The following is an 11100-nucleotide window of genomic DNA, read 5'->3' as shown; positions in this document are numbered from 1 at the left end:
CTTTCTTTCTTTCTTTCTTTCTTTCTTTCTTTCTTTCTTTCTTTCTTCCTTCCTTCCCTCCCTCCTTCCTTCCTTCCTTCCCTCCTTCCTTCCTTTCTTCATTTCTTCAATTCTTTCTTTCTTTCTTTCTTTCTTTCTTTTTCTTTCTTTCTTTCACCAATATATTACTAAGAGTTAGCTCTTGGAATTCAAGTGTAAAATTGAACATATACTAATTTTATGCTTTCCCTTGCTCCCAGGTGGAATTAATCTAAAAAACATGAAAACTGATCACTGAACTAATGACTCTAGATGAGTGTAATTTTATGTAAATCCTAAAGGATTCTACAATTAGGAATGGGTTTGATTTCAACTTCATTGTTCATTTTCTTCTAATTGACACAATAATTTAATTCCAAACATAATAAGATAGGTCCCTTCTCTTCTTACACCTGTGAGCTTTTCACAGTTTCCTCAATGTCTTAGAAAGATTAGAAGGAGAAAGAAAAAAAAACTGCAAAAACATTAGCAAAGGACCTGGTAATAATATTGTACTTTTAACTCTCATGTAGGGAGGTTATTTATTCATAAAATAAGAAGCATCAGTATCAAATTGCTCTATTCATCAGAGTCCCTCTACTATAGTTCATGCTATATAAACAGGAGAACTACTCCTGAGTTCTATCAACAGCAGGCATTACTAAAAAAAGAAAAACTCATACAATCACATTTCTTTTTAGTATTATAGAGATCTAGGGTGCCAACAGCTAAGGAAAGGATAATAATGATAATGGTAATATCTTCTCTTTGGAGAGTAGTTGATAATTTCAAAGCCATTATCTCATTTAATCCTTACAATATCTCTAATGATATAGTTGAAGTAGGTTTTCTTATCTCTTTTTTATGGATGATAAATATTCTGCAATCCAGTGGCACTGGCCTCCTTGCTATTTCTCAAGCACAACATTCTATCTTCAAAATATATGTTTTCACAGTCTACTCCCCATTACTGAAATTTTCTCCCTTCTCATATTTGTCTTATATCTTCCCTGGCTAAAGAATCAGAACAGTTCTTTCAGATCTTAATTAAAGTCCTAGTGTCTCTAAGAATGTTTTTTTTTTATCCTTATGCTACAAGTGCTTTCCTTTTATGATTACCTCCATTTTGTCTCATAGAAATATTTGGAGAATGGGGGGGGGGGGGCAGAGTCAAGATGGTGGAGTTCAAACAGGACTTCTGCAGGGCTCTGGCTCCCATCTCCCCCAATACATGTAAAATGTGACTCCAAAAATATTTTTGAGTCACAGAACTACAGAACCCACACAATGACACAGAGAAGCTAACCTCCTGGTGAGGACAGCCTGGCAGGCCAACAGGAAGTGACTAGCACAGACTGCTGGGAGCCAAGCACAGCACTCTGATAGCCAACCCCAGCCCCACTCAAGCCAGAAGTTTTAGCCTCAAGGCGAGCCTGACTAGCCTCTGGGTGGTGGGACTCCAGATCACTAGCAGTTGTAGCAGTTTCCAGAATTATCAACCCATAGATACTAAGGACAAAGTGAGAGGTCAGTGTAGTGTGGACTTTGCTATCTGGTAGATTGGGAGTATGGTATGGCCTTTATCCCCTGGAGGGAGAAGCCACTGGGGCAAGAGGGAAGGCACTAGGATAAAAAGGAATTGGGAAAAACTGACTTTGAAAAATAACATTTTAGTAGGTACTTGAAGGAAGCTTGGGAAACCAATAGTCAAGGATACTAATTAAAGAGAGCATAGTAGGTTTGGAGGCTTGTCCGATAAAAGCCCAGAGGCAAGAGATGGAATTTTCTGTTCAAGTAGCAGAAGGGGGCCAGGTGTCACTGGGTCACAAAGTATGAGGCAGGGATTAAGTCTTAAGAAGAAAGGAAACAAAGAAGATAGCCTTGAGTCAAGATAAAAAAAACCTCTTCTTGTGTATTTAATTCTGACTAAGAAGATCATGATTTACTGTGACCTAGGGGAAAAGAACTTTCACCTTTGTACTTTGTGTCCCTTAAGGGGGCTTGCTCCTTAAGGATGATTGAGTTAAGGACTTACTGAATTATGTTTTTTGTTTAAAACTATTTGGCCACTTTGGTGAAAACTATGTGGTCACTTTAGTTATGTCATAACATTGTGAATGCTGTACTTTGGTCTCTGAGAATGTTTTGCTTTAGTTTACTGCTAAATAAGTAGAGAGTCCACTATACTATGTGGTCAGAACCTTAGAGATGTTCACAGCAGCAGTCCTCTAGAAAGCTGCTTGTGCTTGGCTTTACAGCAGTTTTTCAGCCATTCCCCAGTTGATTGGCATCTTCTCAATTTGTGATTCTTTGCCACCAGGACAGAGCTGCTATAAATATTTTCATATGTGTGTGTGTATTTATAGATAGATAGATAGATAGATATAGATATAGATATATGTATATAGATATATGTGTATAGATAGATAGATATAGATATATGTATATAGATGTATGTATATAGATATATGTGTATAAATAAATAGATATGGATATATATATATATATATATATATATAGATATATAATGTCCTTTCCCTTTCTTTTCTTTTTTTTAATATCTTTTGTGATACAGACCTAGTAATGGTATTTCTAGGTCAAAGGACATACATAATTTTATAGCTCTTTGGGCATAGTTCCAGAGCACTTTACAAAATGATTGAATCAGTTCATAATACCACCAACAAAGCATTAATATCTTATTTCCCCCATTTCCCTTACCATCCCTTTGCCATTTTCTTTTTCTGTGCTATTAGTCAATCTAATAGTGAGGTAGTATCTCAGAATTGCTTTAAATATTGTTTTTCCAATGAACAGTGAGTTAGAGCATTTTTATATGACTATAGATAGCTTTATTATTTTATCTGAAAACTGTTCATATCATTTGATCATTTATCAGCTGGAGAATGGCTCTTTTTTAATAAATTTGATTCAGTTCTCTATATATTTGAGAAATGATGCCTTTATCAGGGAAAGCTTCTTGAATTTCCCATCCCCCCAGGTACTATCAGTAATTGTATTTCCCTTTATCCTATTCACCAATGTTCATTCTATTCTCTCCTGCTTTTCATTCTGTCCCCCCTCAAAAGAAATTTGCATTTGACTAACCCCAGCCACAAACTATCCTCTATTCTACCACCTTCCCCTACTTTTCTTATCCCTTCCCCCTACTAAATTCCTATAGATTTCTATACCCAATCTAGTGTGTTTGTTATTCCCTCTTTGATCCAATTTTAAGAAGAATAAAGTTTACTTGCTCCTCCTCACCTTCCCCCCTATTCTCCTCAACTGTAAAAGATTTTTCTTGGCAGATTCAAGATGGTGTAAAAGCAGGACCTCCCCACTGCTCCAGCTTCCACCTTCCCCAATCCATGTAAAAAGGGGACTCTGAACAAACTTTGGAGTGGCAGAACCAACAAAATGACAAAGAGAAGCCAACCTCCCACTGAGGACAGCCCAGCAGGCCAGCAGGAATAGGCCAGCACAGTTCTGGGACCCCAGCCCAGCCCCACACCGAGGCTTTAGCCCCAGGGCAGGCCTGACCAGCCACCAGCCACAGGGACTCCAGATCAGCAGAAGCTGTGGCCGTTTCCAGATTTATCAACACATAGATTCGAAGGACAAAGTGAGAGGTCAGTACAGTCTTGACTTTGGGACCCAGTAAGGGAGAGTGCTTGGCCTTTACCCCCAGGGTGAGAAGCCACTGAGAGGCCAGCACAGCCAGCCAGCACCACATGGCTGCTTCAGCTCCTGGGCTGCAGAGTGTAGGGGGAACAAGCACCAGTCTGAGGGGTAATAGCTCTTGCTTTAACCTTCTTGGTTCTGGATTGAAATCTAGGGTGGAGGTACTGGGGTGTGTGTCTAGTTTGCCAGAGAGTATGGAGACCCCAGAGAGGGGACCCATCTAATACCTCTGGCAGCTGAGAAAACCCCAGAGTTTGGGATGAAAGCTCCACTGTCTGGTGTCAGAGTCCTACTGTGGCAAAAAGCCCAGGGGTCAAGTGACTTAGGGGCAACATGACCAGGCAAAGGAAACAAATCAGACAGAAGATTCTAATATTAGACTCCTATTTTGGGAACAAAAGGAGCAAAGCATGGAACAGGAGGAAGACAGTGAAGTCAGAACTCCTGCACCAAAAGCTTCAAAGGAAAGTACGAGCTGGTTACAGGCCATTGAGGACCTTAAGAAGCAGATAAGAGAGGGAGATAGAGCTGAACCAAGCAGAAGACCTTCATCTCAGACATGTAGAAAAAGATGTTTTGATTCCTAAGATTATGAGAGAGAAGCCCAGGGAGAGGTTTTCTGATCAAGTGCAAGACTTCACCAAATGCTGCAAAGACTCTGGCTTTCTTATGGTGGTAAAATGTCAGAAAGAAAACTCAGCATTAAAATAATGCTTAATTGCTCACTATAAAAACCCAGATTTTTATAAAGAATGCAAAATGGAATATTTGAAGGAAAGAGAAGAATTCAGAAAAACTGGAATTCGTTCTAAGGACAGGTTGCAGAAGCTTCCTACCAACATTTAACAAAATAATTATGAATAATTTTTACCCTAATTATGGCAAGAGCATGAGGCAAGAGACACCAGTATCTTTGTTTTGGCCCTTAATATCATGGAAATATTTTTGTTGTTTCAAACAAATATCATTTATTTAAAAAAAAGAAGCAGATAAGAGAAGTGGAGGAAAAATTGGGAAGAGAAATGAGAATGATGCAAGAAATTACAAAATGAGAGTGAACAGCCTGATTGAGGAAAATAACACCTTAAAAAATGGACTAACTCAAATGGCAAAAGAGGCTCAAAAAGGCAATGAGAAGAAGAATGACTTAAAAACCTGAATTTGCCACATGGAAAAAGAATCTCAAAAGCTCAATGAGGAGAATCATTGCTTCAGAATTGGATTAGAGTAAATGGAAGCTAATGACTATATGAGAAATCAAGATGCTGTTAAACAGATCTAAACAAATGAAAGAATAGAAGGCAATGTGAAATATCTCATGAGAAAAACCACTGACCTGGAAAATATTTCCAGAAGAGATAATTTAAAAATGATTGGACTACCTGAAAACCATGATCAAAGTAAGGACCTAGAAATCATCCTCCAGGAAGTTCTCAAAGAAAACTGCCCTCATGTTTTAGAACAAGAGGGCATAATAAAGGTTGAAGAATTTACCAATAACCTCCTGAAAAAGATCCCCCCCCCCCCCAAAAATACTCCTAAGAATATTATAGCCAGGTTCTGGAATTCCCAGATTAAGGAGAGAATATTATAAGCAGCCAGGAAGAAACAATTTGAATATTGTGGAAACACAATCAGGATAACCCAGTTTCTGGCATTTCTACACTGAGGGATCTAAGGGCTTAGAATATGATATTCTGGAGGTCAAAGGGATGGAATCAAAACCAAGAGTCACCTATGAAGCAAAACTGAGTATCATGTTTCAGCGGAAAATATGGTCATTCAGTGGAATAGAGGAATTTCAAGCATTCTTGCTGAAAAAAAAAGAGTTGAATAGAAAATTTGACATTCATATACAAGAAGCAAGAGAAGCATGAGAAGGTAAACAGGGAAAAGAAATCATAAGGAACTTATCAAAGTTGAACTATTAACATCCGTACATGGAAAAACTATCATTGTAACTTATGAAACTTTTCTCAGTAGTTGAATGGAATAGAAATATATATTTATATTTGGGTATATGGGCATATGAATACATATATGAATGTTTATATATGTTTACAGGAATACATAGAGGGCACAGGACCAATTTAACAGGAAGGGATGGTACTTAAAAGGTGAAATTAAGAGGTAGAGAGGAATATAATGAGAGGAGATGGGGAGAGACAAAATGGGGTAAACTATCTCATATAGAAGAGGCTAGGAAAAATGGTTACAATGGAGGGGAACAACAGGAAAGCAAAATGTAATGGGTCAATCTTATTCCCATTGAATTTTGCTTGAGGAGGAAATGAAATACACACTAAATAGGGTATCTCACCCTCCAGGAGAGTAGGGGGAAGGGGATGAGAGGGGGGATGATGGAAGGGAGGGCATACTGGGGGGGAGGGAAGTTGGAAGCACCCACTTTTGAAAAGGGATGGGATCAAAGTAGAGAATAAAACAAGTGGGAGGTGGGATAGTAGGTAGGGAAATATAGTCAGTCTTTTACAATATGTCTACTATGTTATTGTTTTGCATTAGCCACATATGTAAACCCTATCATGAACTGATTATCTTCCCAGTAAGAGTGGGTGACAAGGGAGGAAGGGAATGAATCTGGAATTCAAAATCAAATATTCAAATATATACTAAGTATTAATACTATTTTAGATGTAATTGGGAAACAAGATATTCTGGCAATGGGGCATAGAGATCCACTGGAAAAGTCCAAAGGGGTATGGGGTAAAATATAGGAGAGAGTTGATTCAGGAGGGCCTATCCTATGGGACTGTTATTTTGAGGTGATGGGTAGGGGGAAAACAGGGAGAAAATTTGGAACTCAAAATCTGGCGGAAATGAATGATGTAAATTAGAAGTTAATAAAGCATTTGAAAAAAAAGTATCAAAGACAGAGACACTGAAATCCCTTTCAGGGGTAAAAGAAGCATTCTTAGAAAAGATCTGAGACTTTATTAAATTCAACTGTGTATGAAGAAACCAGTAAAGATAATACAATTTCCCCAATGCAAAAAAAAAAAAATAAAATCTTTTTCTTGCCTCTGGTATGTGAGATAACCTATCCCATTCTACCTTTCCTATTCTCACAGTCCATTCTTGTCTCCCCTTAACTTTGTTTATTTTTTAGGTACCATCTCTTCATATTCAACTCAAACCTTTGCCCTCTGTCTATATATACTCTGTATATCTGACTTAATAATAAGTAAGTTCTTATAAGTTACATTTATCATCTTTCCCTGTAGCGATATAAACAGTTTAATCTTAATTAAGTGCCTTATGATTTCACTTCTCTGCTAACCTTTAATATATTTTTCTTGATTCTTGCATTTGAAAGCAAATTTTTCTATTTACCTCTGTTCTTTTTATCAAGAATGCTTAAAAGTTGTCTATTTGATTGAATAACCATTTTCCCTCTGCAGGATTATACTCAGTTTTGCTTGATTGGTGATTCTTGGTTATAATTCTAGTTCCTTCACACTCCAGAATATCATATTCCAGGTCCTTCAGTCCTTTAAGGTAGAAACTGCTAAATATTCTGTTATCCTGATTATGGCTCACTGATACTTGAATTGTTTTTTCTGACTTCTTGCAATATTTTATCCTTGTTTTGGCAGCTCTTTAATTTGACTATAATATTCCTGAGAGTTTTCATTTTGGAATTTCTTTCAGGAGGTGATGAAAGGATTCTTTCCCTTTCTATTTTCCCTATTTCTATTCCATTTCTATATTTCCCTTTCCTATAAGGGTGATTTTTTTGGTTAATTTCTTTAAAAATGATGTCATGGTTCCCTTTTCTTTTATCATTACTTTCAAGTAGTCCAATAATTTTAAAATTATGTTTCCTAGTATTATGGCCTGGATCCAAGTATGGGCAAAGCAACAGAGTCCTACTAGTAAAGATGCCCATGTGATCTCTTTCTACCAGTTGTTCAACCCCCTTACTGTCTGTGGGCTGAGAACTCCATAAGCAACCTCTGATGATGATGATTCAGTGACTCCCAAACCTTGCTCCTGGTTTGCTGGGGCAGAGCTGTGCTGGACTGTGATCCGCTCTCACCCAAATATGATAGACCTTTCCTGCTCACCTTCTAAATTATCTATGGTGTCTGTGGCCTGAGAGGTCTGGAACCACTACTACTGTCACTAATTCAATTGTTCTGAGGCCTGTTTCTGGCTTGCTGTGGCCTGGTCTGGGTTGGACTGTGCTCCTCTCTCACCCTGGGGCAACAGACCTTTCCTAACAAACTTTCACGTTGCTTTGGTTCAGAAAATTGTTTAATTTCATCTTTTGTGTGGGTTGTGCTGCTTCATAATTTGTCTTGGTTTCACATCATAGACTTCCTTTACAAAGAGTGGCCTGAAAGGGCAGAAGAGTCATAGGACAAAATTAGGGAGGGAAGAATTAAGTGAAGGTTTATTATTTTATTTTTACAATGGGGGAAATGGGCATGGGAGTAGGGAAGAATCCATAAATAAGGGTATATTGAAAATGAGGGATAAAGTGAAGATAACAGAGAGAGGAATAGTAGAGGTGATAAGAAGTAATGGCGGGGCAGCCAGGTGGCTCAGCGAGTAAGAGCACTGGCTCCAGTGTCGGGATGACCTGGATCAAATCTGGGGTCAGATACTCAGCACCACACCCAGAAATAACTGGCCATGTAACCTTGAGCAAGTTACTTAACCCCGATTGCTTTAAAAAAAAAAAGAAGTAATGGCAACATTTGTGCAAGTGGAAGGATAGGACTTGGGGAAGAGTAATGCCACCTGTTTGTGTGAGAAAAAGGTAGAAGAGGTGATGATGGGAAAAACCTTATGAGTGTTAAGAGATGAGGGAGAGGTGAGAAGTGATCTCTCAGCAAATGGTCTCTGTAAAATATGAGTCAAGGCTCTTACTTCAGAGTGTAGAGGGAAGGGGCACAATAAAAGTTTTGTGGAGGGATGATATGTTTCAGAGAAGATATTCAGGGGAGTGAGTTTTTGTTGCTGTTGTTCAGGCATTTCCATCATGTCCAACACTTTGTGACCCCATTTGGGATTTCCTTGACAAAAATAATGGAATGTCTTGACATTTCCTTCTATAACTCATTTTACACATAAGGAAACTGAGCCAAACAGTGTTAAGTGATTTGCCCAGGTCCCACAACTAGTAAGGGTCTGAGGCCAGATTTTAACTCACAAAGATGAGTTTTATTGACTTCAAAGCCAGAGCTCTATCCATTGAGCTACCTAGCTGCCCTGGAGAGTCGGATAGTGAATTGATAACAGAGGTGGAGAAATTGCCTAGTGGATGTCTCAGTTAAGCCTGAATAACATAAAATTATGTGGACACAGTTGCATGATTTTCTCTATTTACATTTATCAGCAACTGTGTAGGAATAAAGGCAACAGATAGGCTGAGATTTGTCAGATTACAATTGGTGATATGAGAACAGGGCAGGGACTCAAAAGTAAAAGAAACTATTAGGTTTAACTGGTTCACCAATTAGTCAAGATGGGGAGAAAGAGGAGATGATTTTTAGTGCTTGGGAGATGGTCTAGGAAGGAACTGAAAAGTTGTAGAATTAGAAGTCATGGTATCAATTAAGTATAGGATTTGGTAAAAATAAAGTAGAGGTAGAGGTGGAAAGTCAAATGTTCAGATAAGATTTCAGAATTCTTTAACATGGAAATGGTATATTTGAGAGTGATGACAAGATCGAGGATATAATTATCTTTGTGTGTAAATAAAGTAGAGAGGAAGATTGGTCATATGAATTGAGTAGGTTAATGAACTCAGTAGTCTGGGTGTTTGAGGGAGAGTAAATATGTAAATTGAAGTCTTCTACAATGAGAACAGGAGTTGAGGAGAAGAGAAAAAAAATTGAGCCAAGTTCTAAGCTTTTTAAAGAAGGAAGAGGAAAGATGATGATCCTTAAACAACAGATACAAGGATTTTGACTGGGTGATACATATGAATAGCTTGGACATCAATGGAGGATAGGTTACTGAGTGATGGAGGTAGGAGAAGAGCAAAAGGGGAAAATTCTCAGCTTTCTTTTTATATTTAATTTTATATTATTTTTTTTCTGAAGTGCATGTAAACCAAAATTTTAACAATTTTTTTTATTTTGAGTTCTAATTTTCCTCCCTCACATCCTTCTTGAGAAGGCAAGTAACGTAATATAGATATACATATGCAGTCATGCAAAATATATTTCAATATTAGCCATGTTGCAAAAGAAAACAGAAAACAAAAGAAAAAAGCATGAACGACAAATTTCTTTAAAAGTATGTTTTAATCTTCATTCAGGCTCCATCAGTTCTCTAACAACATATAGATTTTTTTTCCATCATGCCTCCCTTGGAATTATTTCAGATCATTTTCTTGCTGAGAATAGGTAAATTATTCACAGTTGATCATTACATAACATTTCTTTTTACTTGGTACTATGTTCTTAGGTTCTACTCATCTCACTCTATAAGTTCATGTAAGTCTTTTCAGGTTTTTCTAAAAATATTCTTCTCATCATTTCTTTTAACATAATAGTATTCCATCATACTTGTATACTACACATTTTTCAGCCAATCCCAAATTGATGGACATTCCCTCAATTTCCAATTCTTTGTCAACAGAAAGTTGACATCTTCATTTAGAATTGAGCACCCCAATTTTAAAGACATAAAGAAACTGAAAAATATTTAGGGAAAAAAGCCAGAATATTGACTATTGTTGAGCTCACTCCATATGACAGATTAAAAAAAATTAGGGATTTTTACTATAGGGGGAATTCAAAACAGAACAAAACAGAGAATATTATAGTGGTCTTCAGGGAGAAGAGGAACCATGTGGAAGTGAGATAAAATTTGTTAATTTTAGTCCAAGAGGACAGATTTAGGACTAATGTATGGAGTGTACAGAAAGGCAGAGGTAAAAGAAGAAAACAAAACAAATAAAAAATATCCTAAGAATTCAAAATATATAAAAGTAGAATTATGATCTTCCAATAGATTGATCCTCCATCATAATCATTAAGGAAAAGATAGACTTTGAAAGAAAATTTACATTGAAATATCATAGAGAAGTTGAACACAACACATCAGATACAAGAAAATTTCATTCAATATAACAAACCACAAGCATCACTCGAGTATATAGAATCTTTCTTTCTAGTCTGCATTCTCCACGGGGATAGGTAATTTAACTTACTTAAACTGTATACATATATAGAATCAAGCATAGGGCTCTGCATTCATTAGGGGCTAAACAAATATTTTTAAAATAGCAATTACTTTCAACCTGTAATTGGTATTTGGTATGCAAAGTCAGTGCTCTTAAAGAGCTTACAATTTACAATAGAAATATAGATAGTACATGATTGACTATGAAAATTATAAGAGCAATGTTCAGGCAAAGACCTT

General features: G+C 37.1%; 1 pseudogene; it reads left to right on the top strand.

Moving 5' to 3' along the window:
- The first annotated feature begins 4213 nt into the window (after positions 1-4213).
- Positions 4214-4700, top strand: LOC138153362 (COX assembly mitochondrial protein homolog pseudogene; annotated as a pseudogene).
- The last annotated feature ends 6400 nt before the right edge of the window (positions 4701-11100 follow it).

This window comes from Petaurus breviceps, unplaced genomic scaffold, assembly GCF_028583685.1.
Source record: "Petaurus breviceps papuanus isolate PSGF00001 unplaced genomic scaffold, PetGlider_PUasm1.0 90977, whole genome shotgun sequence".
Lineage (NCBI taxonomy): Eukaryota > Metazoa > Chordata > Mammalia > Diprotodontia > Petauridae > Petaurus > Petaurus breviceps.
Note: the sequence above shows the minus strand (reverse complement) of the source record. Positions and strands in the feature narration are given on the sequence as shown.